This window comes from Drosophila albomicans, chromosome 3 (genome assembly GCF_009650485.2).
Source record: "Drosophila albomicans strain 15112-1751.03 chromosome 3, ASM965048v2, whole genome shotgun sequence".
Lineage (NCBI taxonomy): Eukaryota > Metazoa > Arthropoda > Insecta > Diptera > Drosophilidae > Drosophila > Drosophila albomicans.
This window is the reverse complement of record NC_047629.2, coordinates 19,988,260-20,005,437: the sequence shown is the minus strand read 5'-3', so window position 1 is coordinate 20,005,437 and position 17,178 is coordinate 19,988,260. Positions and strand designations below refer to the sequence as shown.

General features: G+C 34.8%; 1 protein-coding gene across 2 annotated transcripts in view; it reads left to right on the top strand.

Moving 5' to 3' along the window:
- LOC117572229 (uncharacterized) overlaps nucleotides 1-17,178 on the top strand; it is an 82,067-nt gene that overhangs the window by 23,137 nt on the left and 41,752 nt on the right. The window lies entirely within an intron of this gene.

Sequence of the window (17,178 nt, the reverse complement as noted above, 5' to 3'; positions counted from 1 at the left end):
CAGTTTTGAAGAATATTCGCAAATAAAAGCAACTCAAGTGTAAACTAAAGTGCACAACATCAATAACAATCAACTAAAATGAAGGCACAAGTTTCGAGTAATTGCAATAATACAATAAGTTTTCATTATGCTTTTGGTAGCAAAAACACAGCAACAACAACAATTCACCTTGCTGCTCTTTTTCTCTGAGGAGAACAGAGTTGCCAGATTGTTGACAATTGTGCGAAATTAATTTTGCAACAGCATAATAATATAATTGTCCATTAATCAAAGCAACATAAAACTGCTGATTCAGCTGCATAAATTGCACATCTGATTCATATGTATATGTACATATAAGTAAATCATTCAGATAGACACAAACATGTATTAAAAGTTTCAAATTTGGTGCACGCTACGCTTGGACTTCAGTTGTGTTTAGTTGTCAGTTGTTGACATTGAATTTGAATTGCTTTATAGTGTGTGTACACACTGCAAACAAAAAAAAAAACGTTAAATGTGTGTCTATACACACACCATACGTACATATACATACATACATATATATAAATACTTGTATATATTGTTTGTTGTTTATATATGGATGTTTTTTTAATTACATATTTAATGCTCTTGTTGCCGCTTTTAAGAGCCACTCAAAGTGCAATAAATGCTCATGAACCCCCCCTCTGACCAGTTTGAAATGCTTGCTGACGCCGGTAGTCGGACTAACCTCCCTCCTCTTGCCCCCTTCTCCAATTGCACTTGGTCGCCATTGGCGCCAGCCGCGGCTACTGCTCTCTTTAAATATAATTGTTCATGTTAATCAGTTGCTACTATTTTATTTGCTGATTACACTGTGAATTTTACACTTGTGTTATTGAATTTTTGGTTTTGTTGATACACTGAGTTTACTCACGCACCGTACAGTTACATATATACACAATACATGTATGCATGTATGTGCGTAAACATTGGCCAGTGTGTACTCATTGTATGTATTTCCTTTTTCCGTATTTCGTTTTTCGTATTCGATGAATCTTCATGTGTCGACAGCTGTGTTTGCGGCGCTCCTCAAATGACCCTCAAGTCATTTCTAAAGATTTTCATTTGGTGTCTACATATAGAAAATCAATTATAATCGTAATTAATTTGCCAAAGTGTTTTTGGGTATTGCTGGCAAAAACCCCTCCGTAAAGATGTTTTGTTTAGTGCACGATGAGATTTCATTATAAATCCTAAATGATAAATATTCAAATTCGATAAAACTGTTTGTGTTAATACTAAGAATCGATTAATAAATTCATAGAATAATGGATTGAGTCAGTTGCGGACTGCTCTAATTGACATTAGTTAGCTATGAGGTATTATTTGAATATTGTTTATTCCTTTATTATAAATTTCTTTATATATTTTGAATGAATTTAACATTGGAATACGGCAATCTCTTTTCGAAGCATATTATTTATCCGGTGTTACATATACATACATACATATGTATGTATATTCTCCCGAAACTTTTTTATTTTATTTATTCCTTTATAATCATCGTTATAAAACATTTATTTTACTCATTCTTTTTACATGTGTTTCTTCGATTTTAATTATTAATAGAAATTAGCATATTGATTGATTGATTGGAGACAGACAATTTCAATTAGTTTTCTGTCGACAATTTAATCTGATTGAGTCCAAATTATAGGTTCTACGAACCACTGTCTAAGGTCAATCACATGTGTCATACTGGTAATCAGATAAACCTTTTAATTGTAATTGGAAATGAACAGCATACAAGCAAAGCTCGTAATTGGAATAAAAATAAAAATGAAATTGAAATTGAAAGGGCCCAAAGTACCGAACATGAACTGCCATAATACGAGAATTAAAATAAAATCACAGCGAAAAAACTTGAAAAACCTCTGGCAATTAACTGTTGACTAGTTGAAAATAGGATAAAATCGCTTAATTGAGTGGAATTTTCTGCGTAAAGATTTTCTAATTAATCTTTTGTTTATCAGTATATTAAATACATTTTTATTAGTGGTTTTATTAGTGTTTATTAGTGTTGCTGCTGAAGCCGGCAAAATAGACGTTGGTGTGTGTGAACAGTGTGTACATATGGAAATGTGCAAAATAAATATGTTGACAGTAAAGATGTGTGTACACACATAATCTAAAATGGCGACGCGACTTTGTTTATATTTGAACGCTAAAAATAAAGCTGGGAGCAAACTAATCTCTAGGGAACACATTTAACTCCATGGAAAGAACAAAGTGACACGAGTTCAACGATAATTTAATTTGTACAGCAACTTAAAAATTGGTAATAAAAATTGCTCAGTCAACGCCGACAGAATAATGCTTCATAAGAAAGTCAAAAAATGGAAGTCAGTCAGTCAGTCAGTCAGTCAGTCAGTCAGCCGGTTAGTCAATCGGCAATTTTCTTGCAATAGGAAAGAGAGACAGAGCTGAAGAGACCAAGAGCGAGAGAGAAAGGGAGACGGCATGCGTCTGGCTTTTTTGTAAAAGCAAAAAAGATAAAACAAAACAAAAAAAATCGACGACGAAGACAAAAATTATAAATTTTAACCTCAAAGTTGTTGTCTATTTGTATTTGTTGCTTATTTTTCGGCTTAATGGTCATGCAAGTTGTTGTTTTCATTATTGTTGTTGCTGTTGTTGTTGTTGTTGTTATTGCTGCTGCCTTGTGGCCGTCTCAACGTTTGTACGTCAGCTTCAACAAACGGGTTTTCGACCGAGTAAACAGCAAAAAAGCAAAAAAAAAAACAAAAACAACAGAAACTGAAGAAATATAAAAGCCGCATGGCGTTGCCAATCGGTTTTTAGACATTGCGTTGCCGCAAGCCCTGCACCACCCTGTACACCCCAACAGCACCCTGTGCTGTGCCTCAAGAGCCTAGTCGAGAGGAAGTTGGCACATAAACTATTTACAGCTGTTTCTTCTTTTTATTTTATACTATGTATTTGCTTATTTTTTTGTGTTTGGGTTTTTAAGCAACTGTTGCTAGTATTTGCTTTTAACTTTGCTGTAATTTATTTGTTTTTTTCTCTCAACGTTTTCCCATTTGCTTCTTGGGCTGTTGCTACGTTTTAATCAATGCGAAAATTAATGCATGAGAGACAGAGAAAAAGAGATAGAGAGAAACGTAGATTATATTATTATTTATTTGTCGTATTTACCGTTTGCGTGTATTTATTGTTCTGCCATTAGCGCATGGAGAATTTAAATTTCTAATTATTTTCATTAAAAAACAATATGTTATTGCAAATATATTCAATTGTCAGTACGATCGTTTTATTCTCTCGATCGAATTTTGTTGTGGGCGTTCTGAGAACACCTTTTTAAAAACGTAATAATATTGTATAAGCTCTATTGGTTTAAGGAATTAACTCTTTTTGTTAAAGATTTTTTGTTTGTTTATATTGTTGTTTCATCATGCTTAAGCTCAATATTTATTGCGTCAATCTTAAATATACTATATATATATAATTTTTTTTCTGGATATATGCAGTTAAAAGACTTGAATTAATATTTCTAAATGTCTTTTATACTGCCAATTATGACAATAATGTTAACTCATCTAGGCAACTGTCCAAACAAGCTTGGCAAACTGTGTATTGGCCCAGTTCAGAAGCTGTTTAACGAGCTGCCAACTAAAGATGAATTAAAAACACTAAAGCCAACATAAGGAAAATTGTGCAAGAACTTGAAAACCATGAAAATGAATCGTTTGTTGGTTTCTTTTGATCTCAATTAGCGAAGTCGTTGCTAGAATCTTAATGTTTAATATGAACTTGCAGTTGAGTTCCTTATTGTTGTCAGGTTTCTCAAACTTTTAATCAAATGCAAAGGCAACTGCAATAATTAAATGTAATTGAGCTTAGGAGGCAAATTGATAGGCACTTAAAGTCGCGAATCTATTTATATTTAGTATAATTAAATGTCGAATCAGATTGCTCGCTGTGCTCAAACAACAAACCGTGTTATCGCGCGTCAACAAGGTTGTTTTACTTCTCTTCCAATAATAATAATAATAATAATAATAATACATACTAATAATGATAATAATAAAAAATATACTATATATAGTTTTCGACTTGCAATAAAGTTTTGTGCAGAGATAAACAAGATATGAATAATAAGGTGTTATTCCTTAAGTTCTTATGACTGTACAGATAATGTATCTTATCAATGTATCTGTATCTACAGCTGTAGTTGTAGCTGGTATATCATTAAGGCAATTGCTGCCAGTCGAACTGAGGCCAAATGTGACCCTGTTACCGAAAGTCGTCTTGGCCATATTTCCAAACACACACACATATACACAGACAGTTTTTCTCTGCAATTGCCTCCACTTTGGGGCGTTCTTCCTCGTACCTCTCTGTGCTTTCATTTATCATCATATTTCTTGCATTTACCGCACATTTCACCAACAGCAGCAAAAGCAGCAGCAGTTGTTGTCGTCGTTTGCTGACCGTTTTTGGTGTCACTTACGAGTTGTTCTGGTTGTTGTTTTAGTTGTTGTTGTTGCTGCTGCTTGTGGTCGGCAGTCGACCCACTTTTGGCAACTGCCAAACCATTTCTCATTTCTCGTAGCAGGCTCAGGCACAAATTCAAACAAATGCATTTTACAGCTCTCTCGACCAACTTTAGTTGGCCCAAAACTGCATATACAGCTGCTGGCCATATGTGTCTGTCGCTGTGTGTGTGTGTATGTGTGTATTTGTGTTTGTGTCTCGTATCTGTTACGGCTAAAGAAAGCCGCTCGTTCGTTTGCCATTCGCCACTCGCCATTCGCTCTTGGCACTTGGCTTTCACTCGAATCACGTTTTTGCCTCCCAGCCTCAGCCTGTCTCCTACTTTTCCAAACAACCCACAGCTGTCAGCCTCATACTACCAGCCACTCCTCTCTCACCTCTCTCCCCCCCTGCCTGAGGCCTCTCCTGGCCCATTACTCTTAATGTTCGGGTAGGTATGAACTTTATTGCATCGCATGCCATTATACAGATGCTGTAAATATTTTTCGTAGCGGTCATAAGTACGCGTTGAGTATATGACAGATACAAAGAAACTCACACACATACACGACACTCACCCACACACCCAGCTATACACTCCTCTATTAACAGTAAATGCTTTTTCGCCCCAACAGAAAATTCCATTCTACGAGTTATTTCATCTCTTGCTGCATTCTAGTTTTTTCCTCTTCTGTTTTGTTTTGACTTTATGGAATGTATATCATCATATGATTGCCACGCCCCCATCCAGTTACGCCTTTGTCTTGTCATGCTCGTGATTTCATTTATTGGATTTGAAATTCATTTTCATTAAAATCAACTTGTGACTTCTAAATAAGTGGCAATTGCTTGATTAGATTTTCAGTTCCATTTTCATTCCGATTCCAATTGCGATTGCGATTCGCATTCTCATTCTTATTCCCATTCCCATTGCCTGGGGCAGTTGTGCTTAATGTATAAAATGCAAAATATTCTGATCAAAAACATAAATATTTTATTCATTATTTCTTCTTTTCGATTATATAAAACGAGTTGCCAACACGCGAACGCGAGGCTTTGCCTCTGCCTCAGAATCCAACTAAATCACAGCACCACTCAAATGCTTTGATGTATTCCTGATCCCGAGCTCTCTACAAAACAGCATTTGCATACGTCGAGCAAATGTTTAATCTACACTTTCATTAAGTGTTTTGCAATACAATATTTCAATCAATGCAGAAATAGGCACTCTCCGCTTACTGTCAAGATTTATGGCATTCATATTATTGAAATGCGTCACGCTGAACGTGTTTTCTGCTTTGTGCTGAAACAGGAAAGCTCAGCTTGATTTCTGAGGCAGGCATATTTAATAAGGTAAATGCTTGTTCTATCTATTTATACTTAACCCGAAATATATTAAGAATTTAGCTAAAAAAGTTTGTTATTCTAAAATTGTATAGTTCTATTTTTGTAGTACAATTTATCAAGTTTTTAAAGGTTTTGTTTGCATATATAAATATTATATTGAAATCAGCGCAGAAAACTTTTTTTTTATCGTGGATTTTTTCATTCTTTTTGATGTTTTCAAACTTCATATGAAAAGGAATATTGAAATTAATATAAGATATGATTCTTATTTTACTACAAATTGAATGAGCAACTTTCAAAAGCGCTTCTAGGAAATTATCTATAATATTTTTTTTCTATCAACTTTTTCTGATAGCACTTGTCTTTTTTTTATAATATTCAGTATAGTATATTAATTCATGATGATATTTTCTACGTATTTATACTTTCTGAGTAATTCTCTGTAAATAGGTTATTAGGTTCGCAACAGCTGGGCGAGAACAGAACTCGTGAATAATAAAAATAGTAAATAATAAATGTGAAACAATATTTATTTAAAATAAGTTAAAGTGCACTCTCGGCTTGTGTCGAGTGAATCATGTAGTATGTAAACTATTTAAATTAAATGGCTGTTTGTGTATTTAAATTTCCCATTTTCAATTTGCATTTCTTGTTTTTTCTCGATTTATCTGCAAATCGATTGTAAAGCTGCATTTTCGTTTAATTTGATTTGAATATTGTTTAGTTATTTGCAGATTGTTTTTTTTTTTCATCTCGTTTGTGTTTTTTCTTTTGCTTTTCAATTATTTGTTTCATGTGTTTTTCATACTAAGCCAACCCTCTGTGGAATTTTCATGGTACCGAAATGATTGCATGCGGTAAAAAGTGCCCATTAAATGCTTTCTAGCCACTGCAAATTACAACAAATGTGCAAAATCAACATTTGTTTATGGACTTTACAAGTTTTTGCGGTCGATTTTTGTTTTTATTTGCATTTCGGTTTTGTGTTATTTTGTTTTCGTTTTTCTCATTTTTATTTTTTTTTTTTTGTGGGGCGTTGAATGGTTTTTAATATATAATAATAATCCTGTGCAATTTAAAACAGTGTGCAAAAAATATTATTATTAAATTTGCATGCAGTAAAATGCAAAATAAACTTTCCATTTAGACCGCAAAAAGTGTTGAGCATCAAATATTCCACAGAAAAATTAACAGAGAAAAACTTTTAATGTTCGCAATTAAAAATGTTAACAATTAATGGGCACAAGGCTAATATTGGTTATTACACTCAACAATAGCACATAAATCGTTTAATCTATAAAATATACTGTTAACAATATGGATCTATGGGAGTTCTCTGACTTTAACTTTATCGCTGTTTGTTTTCATCATTCTACTTAGATTACATTTTATTTTTGGGTCAAAGTCAAGGTGTGATATTTATACTTTGTCTTTGTGTGTCAGTCTCTTTTTTTTTGTATAGTTGCTTGTTCACAGTTGTGTAATATAATATTGAACAAAGAGTTCGTTTCTTTGTTGTATAGTATTGTTATTTTTAATATTAATTACGCTTTTTATAGCTACTCTGAAGATTTATTGTTACCCATTCTTCATTGTTTTTTGCTGCTCCTTACTCTACTTAATTTAGTAACTTTATTATATGGAAATTTCCTGAACTAATAGCTTAAATTACTCGAAACAAATTGAGTAAATTGTTTAATTTTATTGGGTAATTTTTAATATATTAATTTCCTGTATGTAATGCGTCATATTTGAAAGGAAAAGTTGTGTGAAAATGTTGTTAGCAATTTGTTAAGCAATTGCTCTTAATGCTTTTCCATTGACCTGTCCAGATCAATTTCGATGGCTGCAAAAGTTTATCTACGCTGGAATACAAGTTTTGTCTAGTGCCCGCTTCGGCCCACATCTTGTGGCTTATCCATGACCATGACAAAGCATCGATGGCAAACTAAAGTTCCTTTTTAGCAAACTTGACATGAGAACCCTTAAATCAATTTGCGGCTATGGAAACAAGCGTCTCAGCTCTTAGCTCCTGGCAACTTTGACGGCTCTCAACGTTATTCAATTGCAGCGCAAAGTTTTTCAGCAAGAGGCTGGCAACAAAAATTGTTCCATTAATTGCTGAGCACAATGGAGCTGAGTGCGTCCGTCTCCCCCCTCCCGAAAAACCAAGACAGGCGCCACAATAAGGCGTGGCAGGGGCAGAGACAGAGGAAAGAGGCTGGTACATTGTCGCCGCGTTCGCTGCACTTATAAATATGCAATTATGTGCTCGAGTCGAACAACATTGTGCTTGACGCTGCAGGCAGCGTAATAGTGTGGAGAACACGAGGGGAAGTTGGGGGAAGAAGCGTTGGCATTAACAAATCTTGTTACACAAAAGCTCTTTAAATATTTAATGATGCGCGCCATAAAGTGCAAGGCAGCCTGAAGTTTATTAGGCAGCCGATAAGAGACTGGGAGTGAAAGGGATGGAGTAGTAAAAAGAGATAGAGAGAGAGCAGGGAAAGGAGCGAAAAAGAGAGCTGCCTGCAGCATGTGGACTGCAACTAATTAAACTACGAGACACACTTACAGCCCAACGCCCACTCGCCACGCTCTGGTTCTCTCTGTCTCTTTCACTCTTCCGCTCTCTCTTTCTCTCTTGCGCCACCGCAGATGTTGCCAAGTTTTAACGCGCTTATCTGAAGGCTCCATTTGCTGCATCCTTTTCGGCCAGCTGAAGTTACAGCTGCCTCGGTCGCTGCCTCTGCCTCTGCCTCTGCTGCCGTGTGTTGCCGCTGTTTGCTTAACAAGTTTGCCCATAAAGTTGGCAACTCTGGCACATGGCATATACACACTTCTAGTGTAAACGCCCCCATGTAAACGCCACAGACGTTGACTTAAGTCCAAAGTCGTGTTGGCGGAACTTTTCCACCCCCCAAAAAGATGAAACGATAACTGTGAACTATTTTTGCACCATTCACATTAAATTTTATACTATAATAGATTATATATTGCTGATCAGTAATTTATTACATTCGATTACAACATATTTATACAAAAATGACGTAAGTGTGTAGTTTATTATAGTTGATTTACATTTCTAATGTTGCACGTGTGAACCAAAGGTCTCAGCTTCTTTTTTTTGCAGTCTCAGCTTGCCAATTAATTGTTCTTAATTATGCGCATTTATTAATAAAAAGCCAGGAGAAAGACAGAGAGAGAAAGAAGGGAGAAGAGAGTGTAGCTTGATTAAGTTGTTGGTGTCAATTGCCGGAATACGCCCATTAAAACGTTCTCAATTGCTGTGACAACACACAACTCTATCGATGGCAATTTATTGATGTAATAATATTCTTTAGTGCTATAAACATTTTAAGCGGTATCTTTAAGTCGCTTATGCTTAGTTTATTCTACATGTTATTGCTACATTTTGTTGTCTTACTCTCTTGCCATAAAGCAGTCTTTTTCACTCTTTCGCTCTTTGACTTTTTTGCGCTCTCTTTCGTGCGCTGTTTCTTGAGTGAATGCAATGAAGCGCAGCTAACAAAAGCGTTTTTGTATTCTACGCTTTTGTTTGTCTGCACGTGAGTGACTGCTGCCACTTCACTCCCCACCGCACTCACCCCTTTGTAGTCTGTTGTATTGGGGATCTGGGTGAATGCACTCTGCTGTTGTTGCTGTTATTGTTGTTGTTGCGGTGTTGATGTAAAGGACCGCAACCTAAGGCTGACGCAACCCTCTCGCAACGTCAGCGTCGTGCTTTGACTTATGAATGCGCAGGTGGTGGCAACCCTATCGCCCTTCTCTTTCTTCTTCCTTGTTATGCGCTCATAAAAATGTATAAACTTAATAACCCGTTGGCAAAATGAGGGGCATCTTTATAACAACAACATTTTTGGAGCGGTTGTGGGGGGCGTTGGTCGAGTTGCAACCACAGCTGACCTTCCGGCTTTTGTTTGCGCTAAAATGTAAACGTTTATCGCTGTCGGCCTTTTTCGCATTTTCACCATTTTCGCAATACGCAAAAGACGCAAACAGCAATTTGTGCCCCAATCAACCGGAACTGTAACGATTTTTGCTGTTTTTTTTTTTGGCATAATTACTCGACGTCGCAACGTGCCACACAAAATGCCATAAATATTTTAGTGTCTGCTACTCGTAAAAGTAATCTAAAATATATGAAAACAAAGAAAATGTACGCGGCGCAAGATAAATGCACAACGCGTAGATACGCTGTAGGAAGTCTGATTATATACCAACGATAGCTGGGAAAGTTTTCTTACATTAGTGATTAGATATGGTGAATATGATAAACGAAGGGGATTGATTGTATGATGAGGAGGATACTATGTGGTATGTTTTGAAAATGTTAATTCAACACTTCTTTTAATGTATTTACTTTGTTCAATTTAAAAAGATTATTTTAAATAGTTTCTATATAATTTGATATATATAGCATGAAAAATTATATTTGTTGTACTTATAAAATATATATTCGTTTATATCTACAATATTCAATTCAGTATTCTAAAAATACTAAATTTTTCTTATTGAAAACATTTCTTTTTATGCGGTATTTCATCCTATCAGAAAGTATAGTTATCTTCACAAACTACCCAATTGAAGTGCACACTATTTACGAGGCATATTTTGCCCACAATCTCTTACTGTTATTGCCTGACTCGACTGTTTGCTGACCCCAATGCACCGCACCTTTCCGCCCATGGCAAGTTGGGCGCTATTCAGTTCCATTTGCCTTTACAAATCTGTTGACACTTTTGAGGTGCTGCGCAAAAACTTCAGTGCCTACCCCACCCATTGCTCCGCCTTGTGCCCCTCCTCTCACCTCTATAATGCGCTGCTGGCAATAAAAATACAAATAAATAAATAATAAAAATTTAAATTGTCGTGAGCTGAAATTTGCATATGAAATGATGAAAAATGCAAAAAATGCTGATGTTGTGTGCGCGAGTGTTTGGGTGTGTGTGTGTGTGTGTTGATACGCAATTGCCAGAAATTACTGAATTACAATAAGTGAGAACGGCATGAAAACAAAGGCGAAAACGCGTGGTCGGAATGCCTAATTGCAGCTGAACAATAACGCGCATACGCCGCGTTATCCATTTGTCCGTTGTGTTGGCCAACACAACAGTTTTTCTTTTGTTTGCGCGCTTTTCGATTCCCAAAGCAACAGCAGAAAAATCGCCAGCGACGAGTTAAAAATGAATAACTAATTGTTCCAATATTTCAACGACTTTTTGAATGCTCTGCAGTTATCAGAAATTTCAGAAATTTAGCATTACTAATAATTTTAATATTAGTAATAGCTTTATGTTGAGTATTGACACTTCATTTTAAAAGTATTATTACTAATTTTAATATTCATTATTCATAAGTGCTTTGGCTTACACAAATGAACAGTCATTATCATTCGTATTTGATGACACAAATAATGTTTCACTTATTGAGTTTAGTATTCGTAATAACATTACCACAAACATTATGATTAATATTAGCATTCTCATTAGCATTGTTTCGACATTGAGTCTTTGAATACTTGTCTAAACATTCTAAATATTATTCACTTTAGGATTATTATTCTTAATGAAAGCATTTTCTGAAGCACTTTTTCTACAAATGTTTTCTATTTTTATTGATATTGTTATTACTATTGGAATTATCATTATTAATACAAGCATTTTCCCAAGCATTCACATATTTTTACCAAGTCTTTTTTTTATTTTCATTGAAATTATCATTTACATTTGGATTATTATTATTATATACAATTTCCCAAGTATTATCATATTTTTACTACAACTTTTTTCATTGAAATTAGCATTATTTCATTGGCAATAGCATTATTATTATGCACAAACCGAGGGGAGGGGTCTTTATTGTATTGCCCTCAGGCAAACGTTGGTCTGGGGCAAGTACTATACAACTTTCACGAGTTTCACTGCGATCAGTGCTGCGATCACAAATGCCTTTCTCCTTGGTGGCTTCGCTTCGATGGATGCACTTGACTTCGTCGACTTGGGAGAGACACGCAATGCCGCCGATAAAGATCCCAGATACATTTTTATTGACCTTTCAAGTGTTCGGCTGGGTTGACTGCACTGCGTACAACAAAGAAATCATGTGAAAAGCGGCGAGAAAGACATTAATTTTCATTTTACATTTTTACAAATGCTCGTCATATAATTATCCGCCAACACAATACAACAAAAGACAACACAGCGAGAAAACACAGCAATGAAGCCAGCCGCAATAATTAACCCAATTAAATTGCCAGTTTTATGCTGTGTTTACATTTAATCAGAGTTTTTCATGTTTCATGTTTTATTTTTTAATTTTTTCGTTTTTCAATTCTCAGTTTCCTGTTTCACTTTTCATGTTTGTTTGTTACTTTAGCTTGTTTTCTTTACATATATATTTATTTTTGTTTTAATTTTGTTTGTGTTTTCTACGGTGTGGGGAAAGGTTAAAAGGGTGGGAGAGCGGACCTGAGAGAGAGAGAAAGGAATGCAAAATCAAAGCTAATTAACTGAATTGCATTTCCGCTGAGAATTTTAATTAAAAAACAAGATATGCAGGCGATTTACCAACGTGACAAATACCCTACAAATAAATAAAATACAAATATTTGAAATATATGATTATTAAATCTGTCATTCGAGCTTTAATGACAAATTATACAAGCTCAAGTCTGCAGAGTATCAGAATATCGATGCAAAAAAAAAAGTGTTGAGATACATTTGTATCTGTGACTAGTATTCTGTATCTGCATCTGAATCTGCATCAGATTGAAGCTGGTTCATTTGTGCATTTCAATTATTATTATTATTGCAAAAGCCCCTGACAGTGAACTTGTCTGCGGTTGATTTTCATTTGGTGTGTGCCATTTTTCAGAGCTTTGGCTTTTGTTTTCATTGTGTTGAGTCAAATTTATGCCACAGACTTGGGGCACCGAAGCGTTTCAAATAGCCACCGAAGGTTGCAACATTGCATAATCACTGTCTATGTCTGCTTTTCGCTTATTTTGTATGTATTGGTGTTTATCTGTGTGACCGACAACTCAGAGTCGAGCGTCTAGACCATTCTCATCGTATACATAAATAGCAAAGATAAATATTTGTGCAGACTCATGCTCAAGCTGGAAACTGGTTTCACAAAAATATCTAATTTGGCACATTTGCTCAATGTTTTAGCGATCTTATCTGATTGCTGATAACTGATTTGAGTGATAAACAAAACAAAGGAAACTCTTTAAGATTTAGCACATTCGATACAAGTGTGTGTAATTAAAAATATCAAAAAAACTGAATCATGGTCACTATCTCAAATTAACGTTGATTAACAGCAACTGATGCGTAAATGTCGACACTTGACAATATACATACATATATGAAATGAGTCAGCTACAGGTATAATTTATCTCTCGCTATTTGTTTTTAATTTAATCACAGTTTCTGATAGACTTTGTTGATCGTGCAATAATTTTGATTCTGGAAAATTCTTATCAACTTTGAATAATTTTGTCGCTGATCTGCGAAAGGTGAAAATATGAATTTCAAATGAAGCATTTGCTTTGCTTTTTAAGTTGATAATCAAACTGAATATTTATGGATGAATCTCATGGCAAATGCTAAGCTGTCGATAAAAAATAATTTATAATTAATAACGTACCAATTCAGCAAATCGTATGATTGCGCATTAAAGTTTAATTGTTGTCAGAGACAGCGAGTGCTTTTTTTCAGAGTTGCTGTGAATAATGATTCACAGTCAAATGAATCAAATGCATTAATCTTCATAACTATTCGAATATTATAAATTCAATGGCCACATTCAGCTCCGACTAAGTAGAAGCTTTACAATAACTCAATCAGTTGCCAATCGATGCATAAAATCAAAATCACACAAAAAATACAAAAAAATGATATTGTGAAAAAATTGCATTGAAAATTCAATGAATGTCTATGACGCAATTTTCGCACTCAATTTGGAATCAGTTTATGCTGCCTCCAATTTAACGATAGTCGTATAGTTATTGGTTTATATATCTGCTATATAGTACATAGTATATAGTTGATTATACATAGATAGACGTTGTTCCCAAGTGCAATGTTTTGCGTGCCTGCAATTGCAAATCGAAAACTGTTTTGGAGTGAATGCAATTGTTGCGTCAGTGTGAATATGAGTGCGAGTACTCGATGTATTGGAAAATGGGACTCGTCAATTATTAGTTTTCGTTAGCCGTATTTATTGGAACTTGGTCAAAGCTAAAAACGTTTATTTAATGACTTTTCGTGAGGCCTTAAACAAGGCTATCGCTTTTTTATGTGGGATGTCTGTAAACAAAACAAAACAAAGTGTGGGTAAAAATAAAGGGTATCAACGAGTTGAGTTACGGCTCAGTCGGTTTATAATCCATTAACAGCTCGGTATTAATTTATTTGTGAGTTTTCTCCCACATGTTTACGATTAGTTTTTGTTTTTTCGCTACGGCAAAAACCCAAGTAAAATTTACAACTACACAAATATTTAGCCCAACTTTAATTAGAGTCGAAAATGTAATAAAAAAATAAGAAAGATACAGTTGAGTATGCTCGAGTGTGAGATACTCGCTACACATTTTGAATATAGTAAAACTGGGCGTGCCAGATTGTTAGCGAAAGCAACTAACACCCGTAGTAATTCCCATTTCTCGGCTGTTGACGCTGATCACGATTATAGTTATACACTTTATAGGGTCAGAGATCCTTCCCTCTGCGTGTTACATGCTCTAAGGGTAGCGGGTATAAAAAGTGTATTCAAAATGCTTAATGTGGGGAAAGGCCTTCAATGATTACGATCGCATTATTAGATATAAGTATAAGGTGTATTTCAATGCAATTGTATATACAATAAATCAGAGGGTCAGGTGCAATCAGTCGAGAACATTTGTGATTGCTTGCACAACTTGAGGAATTGTTAATCAAGTGCTCTACTTGGTCTTGTCTTGTCGCCGATTCGCATCAGCATCAATCAAAGCTGTGCCAAGTTGCTATTTGCTGTTCCAGTTGCTGATAAGACATGACACCTTGTTATTGCACGCCCACATAACGCCTCCTCCGTGTGTTCCTCCGGCTTTTGAACCAACAAATTGCAAATTGTCGTTGGTTGACTCAACTCAAGACTCAAGTCGTGTCGAGTTGAGTTGAGTTGAGTTGAGTTGAAATGACTTCCTCGCGTTCTCGTAATTCAATTAAATGCGACGTGAACTGACTGATAAATCATATTGTTATTACAGAAGCTTTGCAATCAGCTTTTGCCTTATGCCGTGTATACGGTATATACTTAAGTATACGGTATATACTATACATTACTTATCGTATACTAGTGCATACTGCACTCGATAGTTCACTAATTAGACTTTGTGTTGTGTTTGGGTCAGAACCGGTTTTATGTTGGTTCAGAGTGTCTTAGGTCGTCAAGCGTTTGAGCAAGTCAAGCATATTTGATTTGAATTGACGGTGTGGAAGATTAATAGAGGATTAGTTGAACAATCGGTTAGAACTGGAATGCTAAATGTGCGGGTGCTAATGTGGCTCTGTCTACGCAGTATTAGAAATATGTGAGATATTATTCTGAAGTTTAATAAATGCATATATGTATATTAATAAACTGAATGTATTAAATAGCTCTATGTTACTAGGAAATTCAGTTAAATTCAATTATTCATGAATTTCATAACAAAATATTTCAGAATTAACGCTTTTAAAAAATTAAATATGACAGTAAAGTAATTTTTTTAAAATATATAAGAATTACAATTTAATTTAAATATGTTGACTTAAATATTATAAAATATTTTTATAGCTCTCTTGAGGATTTAAATCATACAATTACGAAGCAGTTGTTGTAAAATATTTATATTTTCTCTAAATGATTAGATCTCTTGAGATATTAAATAAAATGTGTAATCTACCTTAAAATAAATGTGATTTTTCCTCCACGGAAATAAAATTATAATTGATAAGCTGACAAACTAAATATTTGATTGATTTGATTGATTTATAGAAAATGAAATGAAACTATTGCTGCATTCTACGAATGCTGCTCAATTTTGTTGCGTTTGCATGTTGATTACATATTGTTCTTTTCAAATCAATTTAGTTGATTGCATAGGACTGATGCAAATGTAATAATCATAACTTTACAAATTGCTAACTGATCATACATTTTGTTTTCAATTGTCAATACTTACATATACCATAAATGGCAGCTTTAACTCTATTGCAAATTCAATTAATAAAATGCATTTTCTTTTTGCTTTCTCTCATTGCAGGTACGTGAACTTAATCAGACTCTTATTAATGCGCTCGTATCATGTGAATAATATCAGGCTTGTATTTGAGTATTTACCTTATAATTATCTGCACAAACTGAATGGCATTGTGTGTCAGACATTGCATGCTTATGCTCACTGTCTGATGAAATAGGTTTACAGTAATGCCGAGAAACAATGCCTCCATTGTTAAGCTTTGCTTGCTGGCAAAACAATGCAAAATACCATAATTGATATTTTATCGCATCGCCGGCAAAAAAAAAGTATTAATTACTACAATGGATCATTTGTGTGTGTATGTGAGCCGTAGCTTTAATTAAATTATAATCATATATAGTGATAGAGAAAATGGATTTGCCGTTTAAGCGCAAACTTCAGACAAGAGAGGCTTTAAACTGAAACCTTTATTGTTTTGTTCACAAATTGAATTACTTATTTGTTTGGATGGGCAAACATTTGTTCAAAATTCTGCACGCAAAATGCCTTAACATTCTGCAAAATGTAACAATTTGACTAAAATCTGTTAGCATAGTCAACACACACTTACTCACACACACTCACACTCAGGACTTGTGTGTCCTTTGGTCAGCCTTGGACCACACCTCTTGTGGCTTTTGCACTGGAATCCCTTGTGTTGCTCTTCAAAAAGGGGGACACAACAAATGCTCTCATGCAGCAAAGACAAATTTCAGCAGATATTTTTAATGCCAGGGGTGGTTCTTAAAGTTGACAAGAGGTCGACAAATTTACACGCTTTCTGTTTTTGTTAAACACTTTAAAAGCGTTGTTAAAAAGTGGGTGTGTTTTTGATGTGGTATTTAAGATATGGTTAAGTGCAGTTTTGACCCGCTTTATACGAAATTAGCTTTGCTTAAAGCCGTGGGCAGCTTTGGGTTAACAGACCAGTTTAAAACCTATTTTCAGTGTTTTATTGATCAATCACACAAAAAATTCAGTTTGCTTTTATTGTGCATGCTCTGCAGGCATTTTAAATATTT